This window comes from Lissotriton vulgaris, chromosome 4_1, assembly GCF_964263255.1.
Source record: "Lissotriton vulgaris chromosome 4_1, aLisVul1.2, whole genome shotgun sequence".
Lineage (NCBI taxonomy): Eukaryota > Metazoa > Chordata > Amphibia > Caudata > Salamandridae > Lissotriton > Lissotriton vulgaris.
The window spans coordinates 1034605574-1034628669 of NC_141691.1; positions in this window are offsets into that span (position 1 = coordinate 1034605574).

Sequence of the window (23096 nt, forward strand, 5' to 3'; positions counted from 1 at the left end):
GACGAGCCTCCACCTGGGGAGGCCCGTTCACGCCGCCTCCCCCACGCCCCCCCCGGGGCGCCCCACGCCGTTTTTCGGAGCAGCATTGTAGGATACCAAAACCAGTGCGGCAAGTTACTGGACATCACCTGGGTGCCATCCACATCTCAGCACGTTCTGCTGCCTTGGGACTATTCGCACAACAGACCGCTACTGACGAGGCCACCCCCAGCACCACCCGGGACGCCCCACGCTGTTTTTCTGAGCTGCATTGTAGGAAACCAAAAACCAGTGCGGCACCCAGGTAACATCACCTGGGTGCCGTCCAGAACTCAGCACGTTGTGCTGCCTTGGGACTATTCGCACAAAAGACAGCTACTGACCATTGTTGCTTCTTTTTGCCAAAAAATGTTTAAATGTATTTACAGTTTTTGTTGCGTTCGATATATTTATAAAGTTATTAAAGTTTTATAATCCTACTTTGTTGGAGTACTATATATTTTTTAAAAATCGGGTGAATGGGGCCTTGAATCAGGTTATTGTCATATGTGGGCTTTGGAAGTGTGCTGCTACAGGATTGGACATTTCAAACTCAAATGCACTTTCTTTTTCTTACCTTTCCGAAGCATGGAGCGCAATAGCAGGCAGAGAAAGGGTGATGCAAGTGTTGAACACTGCCTGGCCTGGCAAGTTGCTGGCAGTGCCCCCCCCCCCGCCCGCTCCTGAAAGAGGGCACACACACACCGCCGCCCCGAGTACTTCACATATCTTTAAAAGACCATGCGCTTGTTAATGAGGCTTAAATGGTTTATCACCCCTTCTAGAGCCCCTGCATCGGCCCTCTGACGTTTCCTGGAAGAATTAGCACGTAACACAATACCAAGCCCTGTCAGCTGAAACCCCCGAGGAATCGGGTTTTTGCTTGCAGGAATCGGGAGGCGGGAGACTAGCACTGAAATCGGTAGTCTCACGCCTGAATCGGGAGGGTTGGCATGTCTGGATTCTCTGCAGCTGGGGCCATAAACTACATCCGCAGGGCTAGGTGATAGCCTGGGCCCGGCCTGGACAATCGGACACAGAGGAAGAGGAGTGTCAGAGGGTGCGGTAGTGAATAGGGTGAAAGGGAGGTGTCGGGCGGGCACAGGGTGTGATTCTCAGGGAAGAGCAGCGCAGATGAGGGGAAGTTTATGGCCCATGCATGAGAGAGAGAGCGGGGGTGACCAGTGCGTGGGGGAGATGCTTGCGAGGGTGGGGAGCCGTGCTGAGAATCGACGGCGTGCAGAGAGTGGGTCTGGTCAAGGCATCTAAAATGGCTGCCGTGCACGACAAAATTGTGCCATTGGAAAAAAGGCAAGATGGCGCATACAATGTTAATCAATAAGGATTCATTTATAACAAAATATTTTATCGCAGTGACAAATTGGCGGTCAACACTTCCTGATTTCTATCGAATCGAACGTTAACAGACGTCACGCAGCAAAAAAAAAAAAAAACGCCCACGCACAGCCGCTGGAAGACATGTATCAACATATATGAGCCTCCTCAGCCACCCTCAGAAAACATAAGGGATCAGGATACGTCTCCCGCACGCCCTTATACCTAGTAATTTAATTAAAACAAAACACAAAATGGCGAATTCCCGTTTCGCTACCAGTTTGCGGCCCAGTTCGCGGCCCGAGAAGCACTTCTACCGTGAAAAATCAATTTTTTTTTATTTTCCCCACGGGACCCTTTAATAACCCCAACATCATTCCTAGGGGGTCAAGAGGGGTCTACCTTGCCCCCTTTCATTAAATTCCCCCTTCGTTTTTCACCTCTTCTTCTCTCTCGATCCTACCGAGAGATAAGATGGCGCACGCACAGCCGCTGGAAGACATATATCAACATATATAAGCCTCCTCAGCCACCCTCAGAAAACATAGCGGATCAGGATACGTCTCCCGCACCCCCTTATACCTAGTAATTTAATTAAAACGAAACACAAAATGGCGAATTCCCGTTTCGCTACCAGTTTGCGGCCCAGTTCGCGGCCCGAGAAGCGCTTCTACCGTGAAAAATCAATTTCTTTTTATTTTCCCCACTGCACCCTTTAATAACCCCAACATCATTCCTAGGGGGTCAAGAAGGGTCTACCTTGCCCCCTTTCATTAAATTCCCCCTTCGTTTTTCACCTCTTCTTCTCTCTCGATCCTACCGAGAGATAAGATGGCGGCCGCTCCGGACTGTTTAGAATGTTGACAGACACCGGAAAGCCAATCAGCTTCGCATCGCAAAGTTCCGTTTCGTGAAAAGTAAGCGGACCGGAGCGCAGCCCGGAGCGCTGTTACAGATATATATCTTGTTTTGAACGTTAATTTCTCAAAATCCACTGGAGCACATATATTGAGACCTAGCAAAGGCACATCGGGCTAACAGTCCCTACAATTTTGCCAAGTTTCGTGCAAATCCATTCAGCCGTTCGAGCTAAAAGTGAGGCCAACCGCCCTATGGAAATTAACATGGGAAAAACACGTTTTGGGACCCCCCTTTTTTCTCAGGGGCTGCTCAGAAACAAAATGTGCCATTTTCCTGAAAATTTCAGCCGATTCCGTCCACAAACGCCAAAGTTATTAGACATAGAATTTTCAAAAGTCCCATAGAGAAAAAATCCTAACTATATATACCTACTGGCGATAGCCAGTAGGTAATATATATATATATATATATATATATATATATATATATATATATATATATATATATATGTAAATGTGTTGTATTTGTATAGCGCGAACAGTAACCCGTAAGCATCCCAGCGCTTGTACTCCTACCACAAGGGAACCCCTCCTGGCTTTTCCTTGTGAGGTGTCCACTCCTGGGCATCCCATGGTGAAACCAGGCATCCCTTGTGTATCGGAGGCCGTTGTGGAGACTAAGCAAGCTATTGCCCAGAGTTGCAGCGTGGGGCCCAGGCTTAGATTCGGCACTGAGGCAAGAATATCCGGTCAGAGGAATTTAAGCCCGAACCCGCCGAGGCGGGAATCGAACCCTGGTCCCTGGCCAGCAGTCTGCATCAAGGTCTGCCGCTCTAACCATTGAGCCACACTTCTCCACATATATATATATATATATGCTTGCTCCAAAATTTGCACCAGTATCCCAGCACTCACGAATGGGTGCCTTTGAGCGGGTGGTGCCCCCGCATCTATGTCTGCTCCAAGTTTTCGTAGTGTGCACCACAAAAGACCAGCACTCACGGTGGCGAGCTTTTAAGATTTTATTCAGCTCACGGTGTCCAGACGCGTTTCGGCATTCGCCTTCGTCGATGGTAACATGGCGTCGCCGAAACGGCCGTTTTTTATGTTCAAACGTCATTAATGGACATAGTCATACGACAACAGCGCTAAATCTCAGTCGCCATCTTAGAGTGGTGTAACATATTTTAGCATTTGCAATCAAGATGAAATACAAAGTGCGTCGGCGTTATTACATGTAACCACATATTACAGTTTCATAGTGCCCATAGATGAGCTTACCGTAACACACTTATTTTTAAGTTACCTTCATAACGCCCTTGGATGGGCTAATTAATCTCACTATTGTTCATGTTACAATTAAGTTCCTAGATAAGCTATAGCACTACGATGTCCACAATGTCCATAATCATAATCAACCACCTGCAATAAAAGATCAAAACCCAAAAGGTGTAATCATACATCAGATCCAGTTACAATGTGTCTTTTAAGTTCAAATTACATCAATTATCCCCTAAATGTACTGCCAGTTCTTCATGCGAATTCAAGCCTCCAGGTGTTTTGGTGTTAAGATCAATAATATACCTAGACTCAAGTCTCCTAAGGGTCATCAATCTATCTCCCCCCCTAGGGTTCAGCGGTACATGGTCTAAACAAAAGTATGTCAAAAGGTTTCTATCCCCATTATGAAATTCTTTAAAATGACGAGCCACTGGGTATGTCAAGTCTCCATTGTTTATGGCCCTAGCGTGTTCTAAAACCCTCATTTTTGCTTGATGGATCGTGCTTCCTACATATTTCAGTCCGCACGGGCACTGCAAGCAGTACACTGTGTACGGAGTGGAGCAGGTCAAAAATTTGCTTATCGCTCTTGGCTGCCTCATTCCAGGTATTTGGAATGTGGAGACTTTCTTACTTCCAGCACAGGCTTTGCATTTTTTACAGGGGTGGAATCCTTTAAGATCCTTTTCAAAACCCTTCGACATAACCTTTTGGGTATAACTATTAGTGAGGCTATCTCTGAGGGACCTGGCCTTACGAAAAGTTATCAGCGGTCTCTTCGGAATATCCATTCCGATAACTGGGTCCATTTGTAGAAGTTTTCAGTGTCTGTTGAACAGGTTTCTAAGTTTAGTGGCATCTTTCGAGAAGGTAGTAATCATTCTAAAATTACTGATTTTGTCTTCTTCTACTCTTCTTCTGGTGCCTACTTCAATGAGATTCTCTCTGGCTATGGAGTCAACTCTTCGCTTAGCCCCCTCTAAGGTCTGTGCACTGTATCCCCGCCTACGGAATCTGCCCTTCATGCCCGCAGTGGACATCCTCCTAGGTTAATAAACAGTATTCCCTACGGAGAACTGCTCCGCATAAAAAGAAACGATGCAAGAAGTATTGACTATGAAAGATATGCAGTTGAAAGCATGGGCAGATTCCGTAGGCGGGGATACAGTGCACAGACCTTAGAGGTATATATAGTTAGGACCTAGTTTCCATAGGAAATCCGCAACATTCTATTGGGAATAACTTTGGCGCGGTTAATGAATGTACGCGATTTTCTCAAAGAAGATGGCCCGTTGGGCTCCGCTCCTTCCCTGAAAGTTTCGGGGGGATTCGTGAAGCGGGGGCCGAGAAAACAGGAGGGTCCCAAAACATGTTTTCCCCATACAATTTTCCATAGGACATCTAGACAAGGCTACAGCCCGAACCAATTAACGGAATTACACTAAACTTGGCAAAATGGTAGGGCCTGATACGCAGTACGGCCTTTTGGTAAAATGGTGTACATCCCTGCAGTAGTTGTTGAGAAATCGGATTCCAAAAATATATATATCTTTAGGCATTGCATAGTGCGTGCACTGTAAGATTACTGTACCCTGTACCTTCCCGAGTACAAGCTGCATGCTGATTGGCTGTCACTGTCTGTCAACACTCCAAAACAGAAATTGTTGGCAGCCATCTTGTCCCTCGGTAGACTGAGGCACAGGAAAGCAGAAAAAACAAACGTGTAGAACTTAAAAAGGGGGCAGGGTAGAAGTACCACAAGGACCCCCAGGCAAAAAAAATTTGGGGGGGGGGAAATCGCGGGGGTGCGCCCACCGTACGCGTGTGGTGCGCGAACGGTGCGCGCACCCCGCGATTTTTAAGAATTGTTTTGGGGGGGGGCCTGGGAGGTCCTTGTGCGACCCCCTGAGCAGGCCTAGGGGGTCAGGGTGATTCTACCCTGCCCCCTTTGCGTGTTTTGCACCTTTGTTTCACTGATTTCTTGTGCCTTGCTTTTATCGATTCAGAAAAGGGGGTGGTGATGAACAGAGTGTCTGAATTAAGCAGACCACTCTTACCCAGTCCAAAGATCAGGGCTTGATCCATCACCGTTTTTTAGCTCACTGCACCATCCCGGCTCAGAACTTGGCTATATGCAAATTAGTCTGACCCTGGCCCAGTGCATCATGGGAACAGGGCAGACCAAACTACCAAGCCAATTCTTATACTGGGAAGGAAACAAGCTTCCGGGGACCGGTTTCTGGCATTTCAGCCGTCTATAGGTGTGGCAGGGTATACTCAGACATGAGTCCCTTTCTCACTGCACCATCAGGATTCAAGCAAGCCGGCCCGAAGACGGCTAAAATGCCAGAAACCGGTCCCCGGTAGCTTGTCTCCTTTCTGGTGAAGAATTGGCTTGGTAGTTTAGTCTGCCCTGTTCCCATGATGCACTGGGCCAGGGACAGACTGATTTGCATATAGCCAGGTTCTGAGCTGGGATGGTGCAGTGAGATAAATAACGGTGATGGATCAAGCCCTGATCTTTGGACTGGGTAAGAGTGGTCTGCTTAATTCAGACACTCTGTTCATCACCACCCCCTTTTCTGAATCGTTGCTTTTACCGAGGCACAAGATGGCTGCCAACACTTCCTGGTTTGGAGTGTTGACAGACTGTGGCAGCCAATCAGCATGCCTTTCACAGGAAAGCAGCATGCTCATTGGCTGTCCACACTTCTAACCAGGAAGTGATGGCATTCATCTTGTGCTAGGTAGACCGAGGCACAAGAAAGCAGAAAAACAAACATGTAGAAAAAAAAGGGGGCAGGGTAGAAGCACCCTGACCCCCTAGGCCTGCTCAGGGGGTCCCACAAGGACTCCCAAGGCCAAAAATGTTTATTTTTTAAAAATCCTGGTATGTTTATTTAAAAATTACCCCAAGGGGGACTAAATCGCGGTGGCATAGTGATAAACGCGCCAGGGGTTGCGCTACAGAGTGTTGTAAAAAGGGGTCGTGCCCTCTGAACACCTGCCTGCAAAAATGTAGTAAATCAATATAAAAAAAATAACAATTAATACATTTAAAAATTGTCATTTAAAAAACCTTCAAAATTAAATGAAAAAACAATAGGTTTCAGGCCTGATCTAGGGGTCGCGGACGGACGCAGGTCTGTCCGCGACCCCTGAGGTGGAGGGGACGTCCGCAGGGGCTGCGGCGTTCCCTCAAGTGCAATTAGGATGTGACCGCCACCCTGGCGGTCACAACCTCAATATTTAACATTGCAGTGGGTGCTTCTTGAAGCAGCACCCGCCGCAAGGTTAAATATGCGTGCTTCGCATTTGCATGCACAAAGCGGCAGGCACCGCGTGGTGCCTGCCGCTTTGTGCATGCAAATGCAGGGGGGTACCATAGGTACCCCCCACCATAGGTACCCCCCATGTGTACCCCCCACCCCCGTCACCCTGGGGCCCGTTACGGGACCCCAAAGTAAACACCGTATGCCTTTCCACGGTGGAGAAGCCGCCGTAGAAAGGCATCAGTTCTGCGCCATCCTAATATGGCTGGCGGGGTCTGTCAGACACCGCCTCCATATTAGAGCTTTTCCACCGCAGTCGTAATGCGACCGCGGCAGAAAAGAGGCGGACGGTCTTCCTGACCCCCTAGGCATCCTAATCTGGTGGGGGGTCTTTGAAGGCTCCGCAGCGGGTTTTCGCCTCCTTCGGGCCGGCGGAAACTTCTGCTTACCCGGAGGATGCGGAAAAACCGCAATCCTAATAGGCCTCATAGTTAGGAATTAGCATTTTAAAAACCATTGAAATTCATTAAAAAATCATAGGTTTCAGGCTTTATATAGTTAGGAATTAGCATTAAAAAATCCTTTGAAATTCACTGAAAAAAACATAGGTTTAAGGCCTTATATAGTAAAGAATATGCATTTAAAAAACCTTGCAAATTTACTGAAAAAACCATAGGTTTCAGGCGTTATATAGTTAGGAATTAGCATTTATAAAACCTTGCACATTCACTTAAAAAACCATAGGTTTCAGGCCTTATATAGTTAGAAATTAGCATTTAAAAAACCTTGAAAATTCACTGAAAAAACCATAGGTTTCAGGCCTTATAGTTAGGAATTAGCATTTAAAAAACCTTGCAAATTCACTGAAAAAACCATAGGTTTCAGGCCTTATATAGTTAGAAATTAGCTTTTAAAAAACCTTTGAAATTTACTCAAAAAACTATAAGTTTTAGGGGTGTTATAATTAGCGGGACATTTCACTCATACAAAACCATTGAAATTGCTCCTATATAGTTAGTTGTACTAACTATATTTCGCGCACCCGCAATCCACTGCTGATGATGTCACATTTTAGATCATTCATGACATGGTCAGTGATATCACTGATGACATCTCAAATGACATCACTGATGACATCATCCAGTGAATGTGGTTTGCTTCGTTATTTAAATATGCATTATATATATAGCAATTTGCACTGAAGAATGAGTGGATATATATAAATAAATATTTGGATGGAGGATTTAGTAGCAGTGTAATTGACTGTTTACTTGACCAATTTATAGTTTCTCACTAAATATAGTGGATAGTGACTAAACTGTGTGAATATCTGTATCACTTTGTCAGTTGTTGTGTAAACTGGTTCTACAGTTGGTTACTAGCTATGTGAAAGTCTATATTAGTTATTGATTAGTTAACTGAGTATTTGTATGGGAGAGTGAAAGTGTATGTGGTTCGGTGGGGAGTGTTGTGACTGTCCAAAGATGTGTGAATAGCTAATTCAGTAGATATATGAAGTTAAAATTACATGTTCTAACAGTTTGGGTGAGTGAATCTCTTTATGGGTGTGGTGATGAGCAAATATATTTCTCAATGGTACATGTCCAACAAACTAGAAAAATAAAAGGCGGTGTATGTGTCAGTTGTTGTATATAAATAAGTATACATAAGACTCAATGATTGTGTGAGTGACTGTATGGATAACTGTATACCTGTAATTCACTAAGTGTGACTTACTATCTAACTGAATAGATGAAGTGGTGTTTGTATAAGTGTGTAGCTAAGTAAATATGTAAGTATGATCCATTGTTTGCATACGTGAGTAGGATGACGTCATATGTGAATAGGATGTGTGCTGTTGTTTAATGTCGATATAGGTGTATAAGTATTTTTGATAGTGTTCTATTGTTCATTGACAGCATGTATGAGTGAATCTACAGGTAAGTGATTATATGTGTGTATACATCTATGAATCACTGAGTGGGTTTTTAGATACTTGTATTGCTGTGACAATGGATTCAAATATGATAATCTGCATTTTACAAAGAGTGATGAAAGATTTTACTAGTGTATGAAAAGGAGCTCCCTTGACTTGATTTAATAATTCTGAAATCAACGGTAGAGGATAAAGATTTTTATTTGTAACTTAATTTAGTGCACAATAGTCTATGCAACTTCTCAGTTTTCTGTCTTTCTTTGTAATGAAGAATAAAGGAGACAAAACAGGTGACTGTGAAGGACGGATGAAACCGTTGTCCAAATATTGATCTAAATTTTCCTTCAGGTGACGATTCTCTACTTCAGACAATGCATAGATTCTACTACATGGCAACAATGCTCCAGACTCTAGTTTGATTTGACAATCATGTTCCCTATGGGGGGGTAACTTCATGGCCTCTTGTCTGTTAAATACTGGTGACAAATCAAGATATTCTTCGGGAATATCGGGTTATTCCACTGTGCATATAATTTACGTTTGTTCTGCCAAATGGGAAGAAGGAGATGACTGACTCTCCATTGGACCTGAATTAAAACAATGCCCCAAGCAATAATCTAAATTCAATTCTATAGTTCTCTTGGCCCAATCAATTCTTGGATTGTGCTCAGTGAGTCAAGGTAAACCCAAAATTAATTGGAATTGCGTAGCGTCAATTAGACTAAAGCTCAGTATTGACCGATGATGACCTGGACCAACCAATATGATTTCTTCAGTATCATACACAATTGTTCCTGAAGAGAGATTGGTACCATCAACAGCACAAACTGGTTCAGGTCTTTACTTATTGATGCACTTAATTCCAAGGGTTTTAGCAAATTTTAGATCACAAAAGTTTCCTGTGGCTCCGGAATCAATCATGACTGAGACAGCATTGACTTTGTGATTACTAAAGTTGATGAAACTGGAAATTATCAAATGGGGCAGACGATTGGAGAGTATTTATTAATACCTGTGTGATCGAGTTGTCTCTTCCAAAGCGACCTCCAGAGCAACTCCTTCTACTGATGGGGCCTAACTTTTACCCAATTGCAGGTCTTGGGTCTCTTTTGACATTCCTGTACAAAATGTCCAGCATTGCCACAATACATACATCATTTCCTACTCCTTCACTTCTCACGCTATTCTTTGGTGAATGGACCTCTAACAGTTCCAATCTGCATTGCTTCTTCAGTTGAACCAGAATCACTGGATTTAATAGCCTCAGATTTTGCCCTATCAAATTGAGGTGGAAATGGCCTAGAATCTTTCCGTCATTCATTTCTTCTCTCCGACTGGCGCTGATCTATCTGCAGGACTAAATCTATAAGCTCTGAAACTTTACTGGGTCTCTCTGGAACCTGTGCCAAACCGTCCTTGAGCTCATCTTTTAGACCTCTATAAAAAATTGCAGCTCTTTTTTCTTCTGGCCACTTTGTTTCCACAATCAATTTGTTAAATTGCGCCAGATATTTATTTATTTATTTATTTACAGACTTGTAACGCGCTAGGAACTCGACTCCCTAAGGAGTATCTCCGCGCCTTTGGCAACATCTGTGAACAGAAGCCCTGACCAGTGATATGCCACCAATTCTCTGTTCCCGTGCTTCAACTCCAATAATTCTTTATCCGTAGCCTGAGAAATGGTTCTTCGATCAAATATACGTAAAAACTCAGGGGCATATTATCAAGGGTGGCGATAGGGAATTTTCGCTGCTTTAGCAGCCGTCTTCGGCTGCTAAGCGGCAATAATTCTATTGCCCTATTAGCAAGCTGTCGCTAACAGCAGTTAGCGACAGCTTTTAGGTGATAGCGAGCAGTTTGTGGCCCGCTTTGCATGTTAGCGATATTTATCGCTAATGACATGCAAAGTTGGCGGACCCAAACTGTTAGTGACTGAAAACAGTCGCTAACATCACTATCGCCTATTAGCAAGGCAGGCTTAGCGATGGAAATATTCGCGCTAAGCACAAATATCTCCAAATACTAACACCTGCCCAGACCAGTTCTTAGCCATGTTATCCAATGGGAGGCGGATAACATGGCTAAGAGCATTTCGTCGCTAATGCGTGAATATCGCTGTATTCTCAGCGATATTCATGCATTTTGCCGCTATCGCCGGAAAATGTATCGCTTTGGAGATAAAGGTTGCTAATAGCATGTTATCTCAGTGATAAATTCCGGCGATGCTCAGCTATAAAAAAATAGTCGCTAAGCCTATTTAGCTATAAATATCGCTACTTGTTGGTAATATGCCCCTCAGACTTACATTCCTCAAAATTATATATCACTCAATCATTCGAATTTACCAAAGGCATGGACCAAGCAGCTGCATCTCCACTCAGGTAGGACAGTACAAAAGCTACCTTAGACTGATCCTCTTTTAAAATAATAGGTTTGTATAAAAAATGTAACAAACATAGTGTAAGAAATATTTGAGCCTTATGGGGATCCCCTGTAAACCTCTCTGGAGCAGCCAATGGAATTGTGGGAGAGAATGCATGTATTACCTGTGTGGATAATTCAGTAGCAGAAGGAGAAGGGGAGAATGGCCTAGAACTGGCCTCCCTTGGTAAAGGATTTGAGCCTGCAACAAACTCATCAAATCTCCTACGAAGAACCCCAACCTCCTGAATAGATTTCCTAACCTCTTCCATAGTGTCACTTAGTTATTTTTGTAAACCTCCTAAAACTAACCCTAAAGCCTTTACATCAAAACCCTCGGCTATTCTGACCAGGTGGAAGTATTTTTTATGGCACTGAAATCTGTCAAATGCTGAGTACCTGAATATTGCTTCCACAGGGTCATAAGAACCGATCTTGCTTCTATGAAAACTAAAGTACTTTTCCCAACTCCTCTACTCCACAGCAGCCAAAAAATATTCAACTAGCAGTAAAGAAAGGGAAAGGGGAATGGGAGAAAAGAGAAACTTCCACTGCGGTGTCTTACTTTGCAGGATTCCCACTGGAGAGATTTTCTACACCTGTAAAAACAAAACACAAGTTTACTTGTTCTTTTTTATTTCTACTTCTCTTTCTTATTCAGAAACTCTAACTCTCTATAATTCTTCTAGAACTATTACCTGTGTTTTCTGTGGCTTTAGCTTCTCTCTATGTAATTTCATTGTATATGCAGTTGTAGATGTTGTTTATTAAATGTTCTTTTTTTTTTTTTGTCCTCATATATGCCACCAGAATTCGTATGCTCTAGATGGGTCTCACTGTTGCCTCTTATACTGTTGTTTTCGAGTCCGCCCTGGAGACAGTATCATAGCAGACAGAGATGTCCCAGAGGTAGGCTGCTTTCCTTATCCTACTCCTCCAGGCCTATTTTAGGCACCCTAGGCCTGGTGGAGGACAGGACCGACACAACCTCTGGCATAATCACAGGACCGCTCACCTATTTATCCAGACCACCAATTTAGACCAGACATTCTCAGTATTCTCGCTACGGCCAGCCAGATCCATTTTACATACTTCCATAATATACTTCAGACATACTGCAAATCTAGGAGGAGACGCTGACTTCCACTCCATGCAAATTTGTCTCCTTGCAATGGCCACTATATAAAAGATGAACTGAGTATCCAAACTATTGATATTATAATCTTTCAATAGACCAAAGAAGACAAGTCTGCGAGAGCAGATAATAGTTATTGAAAGTATATCACCCAAAAAATCCATTATCGCTTTCCAATAGTCTTGAATAACTGGACATTCCAAAAAGATATGAATATCATCAGCTGCGTTATGGTTGCATCGGGGACAATAATAATTATTTCGTGTAATCTTGTACAATTTGGCCGGAGTCCAATAGACTCTATAAGCCATAAACAGGTGGTTGCGTCTTAAATTGGCTGGTTTAATTAGCCTCTGTGAAAGAGAAAATGAATCTAATCATACTTTACTGACTTCTTCAGAGGGATCAGATATACAATTTCCCCATAACTTTATTACCTCCAAATGCAATTTACTCTCCTCTTCTTTAATCATCAAGTTGTACCAAAATGAAAGTTCTTTTGCCCATTTCCCCCCTCTGCCAATTGCATCAAGAATGTCTGTATCTTTCTCCCTTTGCATATTTTGACTAGACCACCAGGCAGATAATTGATAGTATTTGAACCTAGTCAACTGGCCGTCGGTAAGTTGTACTAAAGAGTTCCAATTCACTACGCCCGAATCTGCCCAGAGATCTCCCCATTTTTTTAACCCAGCTGTTTTCAGAGGTTGTGACAGTTGATCCTGTAGGCATTGAGGTGTACCAGGAGAATCCCATATTGGGGTGTGTGTGTGATAGTAAGGGATATCAAATGTCTTCCTGATAAACCCCCCATTTTTTAATGAAGTCTGTAAGATTTTGAGGCGAATTTTTTAAAAAAAATTCTGGTCTCCAAACTTAAATATAAAGTAATCATGGTCATAAGGTAAATCAATTAATAGAGCTTGAAACAGGCGGCCCTGTGATGATGCGTCTAACTTATTCGCAAGAAGCCTAAAATTTTTAATATGAAATGCATGACAGTATGACAATAGATCAGGGAGGGCTAACCCTCCTATTTTTAAACCCCTCCTCAGTTTCTTCCATGCAATTCTTGTTGACTTACAGGCCCATATAAAAGATCCAATTTTACCCTGTAAAGTATTAATGTCTTTCAGTGAGAATGATAAAGGGATACAGTTGAATAGAAAAGTCAATTTTGGAAGAATTGTCATTTTAATGAGGTTGACCCGACCATATTATGGCTGCGATACCCGCCACCCCCTCTCAACACAATCCCCAAGGATGGGAAGACGGAAACGGTTCTGAACTTTTGGAAGGCGGGAGGGAGTTACCCTCCCGGCCGTATTTATTAAAATATGAAACAAAATTAAAACGTTAAAATAACAGTTTCATATCATGTACAATTTCATTTACACATTACGATGTTCTTGGCTGACCTTAACACATCTCTAATACAAAGGTTCTCCTAGCCGATACTAAATATCCTGCAAATGCATTACTCAAAATTTAAATTGTACATCCTAACATTACGGGCCAACGGCAAGGTCGTAACCGGTGTCAGATCCCCAATACCAGAACTCCCCCCTCACTTGTGAGGGGCGGTCGCACAGAGGACTGTACCTCTGTGCCAACTTCCAATTTCCCTTGTCTTAGCGGGGGCCCCCTGTTAACTCGACGCCATCTTAGTGGTCGTCCGAGGGCTCGTGTGAGGTGTCTAGAAGGTAGCGTAGACCCCCTCCCACCCCACACAACTTACCACATCTGCCGTTGCAGATGTCCTGGCCCCGGGAAATTCCCAGGAGGGGCCCTAGTCCCTCGTCCCCAGGGAGGGGCCTATGGCCGCCTTCCCTTTCGGCGTCCCCATCCTTAGAGGGGACCGCCTCCCCGTTTGAGGGGCCAATGGCCGCCTCCCCCCGGGCGCTCCCATCCATAATGGGTGACGCCCCACCTCTAGGTATCTTGTAATTCCTGCTCACCGATCATGACCTTACCGCCCGACCAAAATAAATACGACAATCTAAGACTAAAGTGGAGAAAAAACTATTTATACTTAAGCAATTCAAAGTATAATCTCTACCGCGCATCCGGTGCAACTACTTTGATGAATAAAACATGCTGAAAAGGAAAAAATTATCAACTTTATTACACACCAAATTACCAACTTTTACTCAAAACAACCTGTAAGAGAAACAATATCACGACACTTGACTTTATTCCAACAAATCGCTGTCATCAGGGGCTGGTGGGTGGGTCAAAAATGGCTCTTCTTTCCGTCTCGAGCTCACGTGCAACGGGGAGGTGCAGCTTCAGAGCACAGGAACAAGAGGCTGCTTCCTTGGCTTGTCGCTCCTTTTATTCTTCTTCGGGCGGGCGTGGACCCACCTCCAATCCGCCTCCGGGGCGTGTCTAGCGGTGTTGGTGTCTAGGACAACCCCCTCTTGGGCGGGAAAAGGCGCGCCCCGGCTACGCCGCTTCGGGCATACCAGCCGAGACTCGCCTCCCGCCCAAAATGGCTTCCCGGGGGGATCGGGGTACTCTACCATACGTTCGGGGGGGACCGAGTGGTCGCCCCTTTCCATATGGCTGAGATACCCGCCACCCCCTCTCAACACAATCCCCAAGGATGGGAAGACGGAAACGGTTCTGAACTTTTGGAAGGCGGGAGGGAGTTACCCCCCCGGCCGTATTTATTAAAATATGAAACAAAATTAAAACGTTAAAATAACAGTTTCATATCATGTACAATTTCATTTACACATTACAATGTTCTTGGCTGACCTTAACACATCTCTAATACAAAGGTTCTCCTAGCCGATACTAAACATCCTGCAAATGCATTACTCAAAATTGAAATTGTACATCCTAACATTACGGGCCAACGGCAAGGTCGTAACCGGTGTCAGATCCCCAATACCAGAACTCCCCCCTCACTTGTGAGGGGCGGTCGCACAGAGGACTGTACCTCTGTGCCAACTTCCAATTTCCCTTGTCTTAGCGGGGGCCCCCTGTTAACTCGACGCCATCTTAGTGGTCGTCCGAGGACTCGTGTGAGGTGTCTAGAAGGTAGCGTAGACCCCCCTCCCACCCCACACAACTTACCACATCTGCCGTCGCAGATGTCCTGGCCCCGGGAAATTCCCAGGAGGGGCCCTAGCCCCTCCTCCCCAGGGAGGGGCTTATGGCCGCCTTCCCTTTCGGCGTCCCCATCCTTAGAGGGGACCGCCTCCCCGTTTGAGGGGCCAATGGCCGCCTCCCCCCGGGCGCTCCCATCCATAATGGGTGACGCCCCACCTCTAGGGATCTTCTAATTCCTGCTCACCGATCATGACCTTACCGCCACAGGCCGGATAGTTGACCGGCTATCCGGACCCCCCACAAAAACTCCTACTTAAAGGTCATGGCTGCAAACTCTTTAACCAAGCTACGAGGTCTCCTATGAGTAAAGTATTCCCCACCTGTGACAAATGGACTCCATCCTCTAGATACATATGGTCCCCCCTGATACATCCATGCGGAATAGAATGCAATGTACTTGTACGGAACAATCTACCAAGTTTGTTATTCACCTTCTTCACTGAATGATTTATAGCAGACACAGAAATAGCCCCCCGCCACACCTTCCGTGGAATCATATGGGACCATGCAATCGTGCACCCCGGAACCCTTCTCGCCAACCAACTCACTGTGGATAGTATCAACTCGAGAAGTACTCGTCGACCAGTGGTCACCAAATCATTGCCGCCAAGATGCACTATGATTACAGATGGCGGTGACCTTGTCCGCCCTAACAAACCCTCCATAAAACTTTGGAACTGGTCAATACAGAGTCCGCCGCTTCCGTAGAAGGTCACCCTGTACCCGTATTCCCCAGCCATGTGAATCATGTCACCTGCTTTGAATACGTCTGCGGCACGCCTCACGTATGAGTGGCCCACGACCCACACCACTCTTTCCTCAGCCGGTGATCTTTGACCGCTGGTTCCCAGGTGTCGGGTCGACTGCACAGTCCGCCCCGCCTCGTAAGCTCGCGACACTGTAAACCAAACAAAACAAGAAGCGTGAGTGCATAACATAGGCTTCACAACATGTGCAACCGCACATACCTTTTATAACAATTCGAAGACCAACGCCCCAACTGTTTCACTTTTTCCACACTCAGACCCCTGGCTGTAGCCTCTGTAGCAGCCCCTATCCGGAAGGAATGGGTCCCAAACTCGCACAGGTTCAAGCCCGCCGCTGCGATTGCCATCGTTAGCACCCGCTGGAACTGAAACCTAGTCAGTGGGGTGGCGTCGGCGTGCCTCAGCAAGCTTCCCCCCCATGATGCCGCCCTCTGCGCCAAATACTCCTCAACGCATGCTACCGGGCACATGGGAGATCCCGGAATCCGCTGAACCACTACGCTGTCCCCGATCGCTTTCTGATCGGTCTTGGACCTGGCAAATGAGACTACCATTGTCTCCCCCTTAATTTGAATGTGCTCCCGGCACAGACCTCCCCCCGTATCCTGCTTGTTCCTCGCTACCAGCTCGCTTACCCGCATAGCCCCATGGAACGCTAATGCAAAAGCGGCCCGGAATAGCACTGTCTCTGATTGAGATGAACATGTCGCAGGGAGTACGGACAGTAACAGGGCCAACCTTTCCAGACCTATCGGGTGCCTCTCATCCACTCTGCAACCCTCACGGCGTTGCCACCCACGCAGCGCCTTCTGTACCAAGAAAGACGCCGTGGGGTCCTGTATGCCATGGGCCCGTGCCATGAAAGAAATGGCGGCCCGGTGCCTATTGGCCGTAGCCACTGATTTGCCTGCCTGATGTAATGATAACAAAAAGTTCAGGACATACTCCTCTTGGCCCCAAAGCTCCCCCCTCGCTGAACCCAAAAAGGACAAATAAGAACGGAACGCCCCTTCATAAGCCTTCCTTGTCCTGGGTGCTAGACTCTCTCCCACGAGGTCTTGTAGTCCGGGGCACCGAGAGACCAGAGAGCTTTGGGAAATGGTGCCGCCACCGGGTCCGCTGAGGGCAGAAAACCCCAAAAGGCCTGCATACGGGAACGAGAAAGCGCATCAGCTGCCTGATTTAACACCCCTGGCACATGTCTTGCCCTAAAGTGGACGTTTAGTCTCATACACAGCAGGACAATTTCCTTCAACAGTCTCAAGATCCATTTGCAGTGTGCTGCCTGACTATTGATACACTCAACCACGGTCATATTGTCAGACCAGAACACCACAGAGCGATCACGAAACTCCTCAGGCCATGTTTTTAAGGCCACCAGAATAGGGAACAGTTCGAGAAACCCAATGTTACCTGTCAGCCCACTCTCGTGCCACCATGCCGGCCAGGTTTGTGCTGACCAATGATTACCCAAGATGGCGCCAAAGCCCACACTCCCTGCCGAGTCAGTCCACAACCCCAGCTCCACGGAGGAGACCGCTGGTTTGTTCCACACGACACGACCGTTGAAATCCGCCAGGAATGTCAACCATATGCGCATGTCCTGGTGGACTTCTGCCGAGAGCCTTGTGCGGTGGTGCCCTTCCTTAAGGCCGACCATGGTTTGAGCAATAGAGCGGGAAAAGGGGCGAGCCATCGGTATCACTCTAAGGGCAAAATTCAGCTGACCCACAGCCTGCTGCAACTGATGCAAATTTACCTTCGTCTCGCTAATACATGTTTCAAGCGATGCCTTAAATTTTGTTACCTTTTCCTTAGGCAAACGGAAGCACCCCTCTTCGGAATCGAGCTCTATTCTAAGAAACTCGAGCGAAGTAGCCGGGCCCACTGTCTTACCTGGTGCCAATGGCACGCCAAAGCGAGTCATGAGATCACAAAATTCATTCAAAGCCTGTGCACATTCTATGTCCCCGGCTGCCCCCAGAAATAGAAAATCATCAAGATAATGCATAACATGTGTAAACCCTGTTGTTCTTGTGAACGCCCATTGCAAAAAACTACTGAATTTCTCAAAATACGCACAAGAGATGGAGCAACCCATTGGCATACATTTATCCATGTAATAGCGTCCCTGAAACATGAAACCAAGGAGACGCTGATCATCTGGGTGTACCGGGAGCAACCGGAACGCCGACTCAATGTCTGATTTGGCCATCAGCGCTCCGGGCCCCAGGCGATTCAACATGGCGACAGCCTCATCAAAAGATGCGTACCGCACCGAACAAACTCCCGGGTCAATCGCATCGTTCACCGAAAGACCCCTTGGAGCTGACAAATTATGTATCAACCTGAATTCCCCTGGGTCCTTCTTGGGGACCACTCCCAGAGGCGAACAAACAAAATTAGCAACTGGCGGCATGTCATATGGTCCGGCAACCAGACCTCGGGTCACCTCCTTCCCAATCTTTGCTTGTACCACCGCCGTATTCTGCAGAACCGACAGTTGGTTCCTACATTGTGCTTTACCCTGAAAATCCCCTGCCGGGATGCGGAAACCATACGAAAAACCATCTCGCAACACCCCAGCGGAGATATGATCCGGATATTCGTTCAGCCAAGGAATCAGTGCCATGATATCAATCGGGGTAGGGAGAGGCGCCCCTCGGACTATTTCAGACCTGTTTGGCGCCCCCTCTACTTCCCGTATCACCAGTTTTGGCTCTGCACATGGTCTCGGGGTGCGAGGATTGCCCGCACCCTGCACATTCATGCCTAAACCTGCAAGATCCCTGCGGCCTAGTACATTTGCCTCTGTTAAAGCTCCAGCAGACCCCTTTTTTACCTGAGTTGCCATTATTCCTTGTGTGCTGATCATTGCTTGATCCCGCCCGAAGGGGCGCCCCAGACGAATGGCGGGAAAACTCGACCATGTTTCCCCCTAAAGATGGCGACTTCGCCGTGCCTGACTTCTCCATTTTCTGCCAGGAAATGGAGTCGAAACAATCCCACGTCAGGGATGAGTCGTGCTCCTTGGACTTACGAAATATGCTATCGTAACAAAACCATTGATTGCCACCATATGTTTCATAAAATTCCATGATACGTGTCTGATACACGGCTAATTCCACCAATAATTCGGGCCTACGTTCCCCCATAATTGCAGTGAACATTCCAAACGCTCTGCCCCAATTGCCTATCGATTCATCAACTCTGAAACCGGCCATCTTGGCGCGCCATACACTAAGATGCAGAAACTCTTTTTGATTTTTCACATGCTCAATCTCATAGTGATCGGTCAACAAGGAAAACATGTTCACATATTTATAAGCCCATATCCTTTCTTTTACCTCAATCGGGATATGCTGAACAACTTTTTCCCTCCTTGAAGGTACCGATCCCTCCCCCGCAATCGGCAATGGCTGCTTACCTGAACCGGCCACTGTGACCGTAGTTCCTGCCGAACCAACGCCCGATACTGGTTGTTCCACAGGAGCCTGCGGGGAAACAAAAGGACACGGTGCCTTCGCAGCATCTTTCGATTGCCGCAATTGCTTCATTATCGCCCTGGCTTCATCAGCCGTGGCCCCCTCGTTCTCTTTGCCCAACCATGCCGTCAACTGGGCAGCCAGCTCAGGAGGCATATCCTCCCCGTTCACAGGAGTGACTACCACAGGGATCGGTTGCCCCGCGTTCGGGACCGGAGTCGGGGCCTCGATCGGGGTGACCGGGTGCGCTGGGGGTGCTTCGGGAACCGGGGCCTCCCCACCCGACGCTCCCCTCTTGGCCCTTCTACCTCTCCCGTTAGGGACCACTCCCGGCAATGCTGGTCCAATGACTCTCTTAGGTCCCCCCGCACCATTCATTACCGCCATCTGCTTCTTCATATCTGCCATGTCCTTCATCAGCATACGAAGCATCTGATCGGTCCCGACCCTCTTTCCGACTTTCTTGCTAGGCATCGTCCACGTATATTCCTCAAGGTCCTAGGCCAGGAAGCTCCGAACTCACTGAAAGAAGAAACACAAGATTAAATTCTCAAAAATGGCTCTTCGTTCCATCTCGAGCTCACGTGCAACGGGGAGGTGCAGCTTCAGAGCACAGGAACAAGAGGCTGCTTCCTTGGCTTGTCGCTCCTTTTATCCTTCTTCGGGCGGGCGTGGACCCACCTCCAATCCGCCTCCAGGGCGTGGCTAGCGGTGTTGGTGTCTAGGACAACCCCCTCTTGGGCGGGAAAAGGCGCGCCCCGGCTACGCCGCTTCGGGCATAGCAGCCGAGACTCGCCTCCCGCCCAAAATGGCTTCCCGGGGGGATCGGGGTACTCCACCATACGTTCGGGGGGACCGAGTGGTCGCCCCTTTCCAATATTCAAAGGCAAATTCCCCCATCTTATTAAAGTTTTATTAATGTCTTTAACCACCATTTGCCAGCTGAGTGATGTAATATCTTTTAATGATTGGGTTAAGTAAATTCCCAGGTACCTTATTTTCTGTTTTGCGCCCAATATATGAGTGTTATTATTCCATCCCATAATCTCCGTTTTCTCCTTATTAATCTGGTACCCTGACAGTTTTACAAATTCTTCCGATAGAAGGAATAGCCTCGGTATTGCTACTGAGTGATCAGAAGTATATAAAAGAAGGTCATCTGCGTACAACGCCACTTTCAGGGACAAATTGCCGAGCTGAAATGGTTGAATTATATTGTCCTCTCTAATTCCACAAACAAAAGGCTCCATATAAACATCAAACAAAAGGGGAGATAAAGGGCAGCCCTGCCTAGTACCTCGGGATATGTCAAACCACTCAGATAAAATTCCGTTAACTAAAACCTTTGCCTTTGGATTGTTATATAATGATCTAACCGCCTCTATGAAGATTAGAGGGAACCCAAATGCCGTCATTGTGGCCCATAGATACTTCCAATTGACCTGATCGAAGGCCTTAGCCGCATCTATGGCGACCAGGGCCAGCGGGAGATTTTTAGCGTTGGCATAGTCAATGGCCCCTATTACTTGAAATGTTAATTCATTTAACTGTCTCCCTGGGATAAAGCCTCTCTGGTCAGGGTGAATTATGGATTTTATGACCTTCGATAGTCTAGTGGCTAAGATACCAGAGTAAATCGTCATATCTGTATTTAGCAATGAAATGGGTCTGTAAGACTCTATTTTTTTTAATCTTTATTTGGTTTTGGTATGAGCGTTATAATGGCTTCTGCCCATGTGGGCGGTATAGAATAGCCATGGATTAATAAAAGGTTGAAGAGTTCCCTTAATGGAGATATTAATTGATCTTTGTTGTCCAAATAGATCTTCGCTGGCAACCCATCTGAACCTGCAGCTTTCCCTCGTTTCATTTTCTTCAATTGACCCAGAATTTCCCCTTCTGTGATCTCACTTTCAAAGTATACTTTATCCGTTTCGGACATTTGCGGCAAATGTTTTATTATCAGCCAGGATTCTAAATCCTCCCCCTTAGGATCTTTGTCTTCCGTGTAGAGACTTCTCATAAAGGACCTTGCTTCTTCTCTAATCTCTGCGTCTGTTTCCATCAACTCTCCTGTCTGCCTTTGTAATAGGGCTTTGATGTTATTTCTCGTTCTCTCTTCTCTAGCTTTCCAGGCTAGGAGGGCTCCACATTTTTCTCCATACTCAAAATTTTTTAGTCTGCTAGACTCCCATTTTTCTTTAAGAATTGTCTCATCCGAAATTTTTAACTGAAGCTGTAAATCAATAAGTTCCTTCTCTAGCAAATGTGCTCTACTGGAGTTCGTTAGAATTGCATTTTGTAATTCAAGATCCTTTCTTGTTATTGCTGCCAAGTCTTTTCTTCTTTTTATTTTTATACTCTTTCTCTTATGATTCATTAAAGAGCTCAAGACTCCCCTCAAGTAGGCCTTATAGGTTTCCCATACTACCTGGGGGGAGGAAGATCCTGAATTTGTTATGAAGAATTCTAATGTTTTATCTTTAACTTCTACTTTTATTTGATTATCTAATAAAAGTGATCTCTCCAGTGTCCACCTTGGTTTTAGAGGAGTTATATTCAATTCAATTACCATTTCCAAAACAGCGTGGTCCGATAAACCTGTAGGCGTAAAGGAAAGGTAGTTGATATCCTTGAGAAGGTGTTGATCAACTAAAAGGTGATCTATTCTAGAATAGTTCTTATATTTTTTACTATAAAAAGTGAAGCCTAATTGAGTTCTATACTTTTCTCTCCAGACATCTACTAGTGTAAAGTCTCTCATTAGGGCATCTAAAGTGGCAAGTGATTTTAAGGGAGCATGGTATTTAGCCTTAGAGGTTCTATCTAATTTTTGGTCGAAGACCAAATTAAAATCGCCACCTAAGATTAAAGGGCCAGTTGTCGCAAGTAATGCTAATTCAAGTTTGGACTTACTATTATTCCCCCTTTGCTCTCCACCTTACCGTAGATGTGTTGCACTTCGAATAGAGCATTCTTAATTTCGTCGCACGCTGATCTCTGAAGCAGAGTTGAGATACGTGCAGAAAGCTTGACCTAGCCCGCAGACTCCGCCGGCGTTCTCCCGGTGGAAGTGTTTCCCCTCGCGTCGAGCGGGTCCGAGTCCGGGTGTGCGCTGGTCCTAACGCCGCCTGCTGTAACCCTCGCTCAGACGACCGTTAACCTCGGAAAGGAGAAACAGAGGAGCCGGCTTAGCCTGGCGTTGGCAATTACGGGGGATAATGCATCTACCGCTCACCTAAACATGGGGAAGCTCGCGTCCTCACGCTACTGCATCGCATTCGTTTTAGTCATCGGAGAACACCTCGGTGCTACCGCGACCGGCTCTCAGCCCGCCGCCATGTTCCTCCTATTAAATGTTCTTTTACAGTCTTTTATTTCTTTTCCTTTTCAGATGCTATTCTTGTAATTAAGGAGATCATGTAGACTTTGTTGGTAAGTATAAATATATATATATATATTTCCA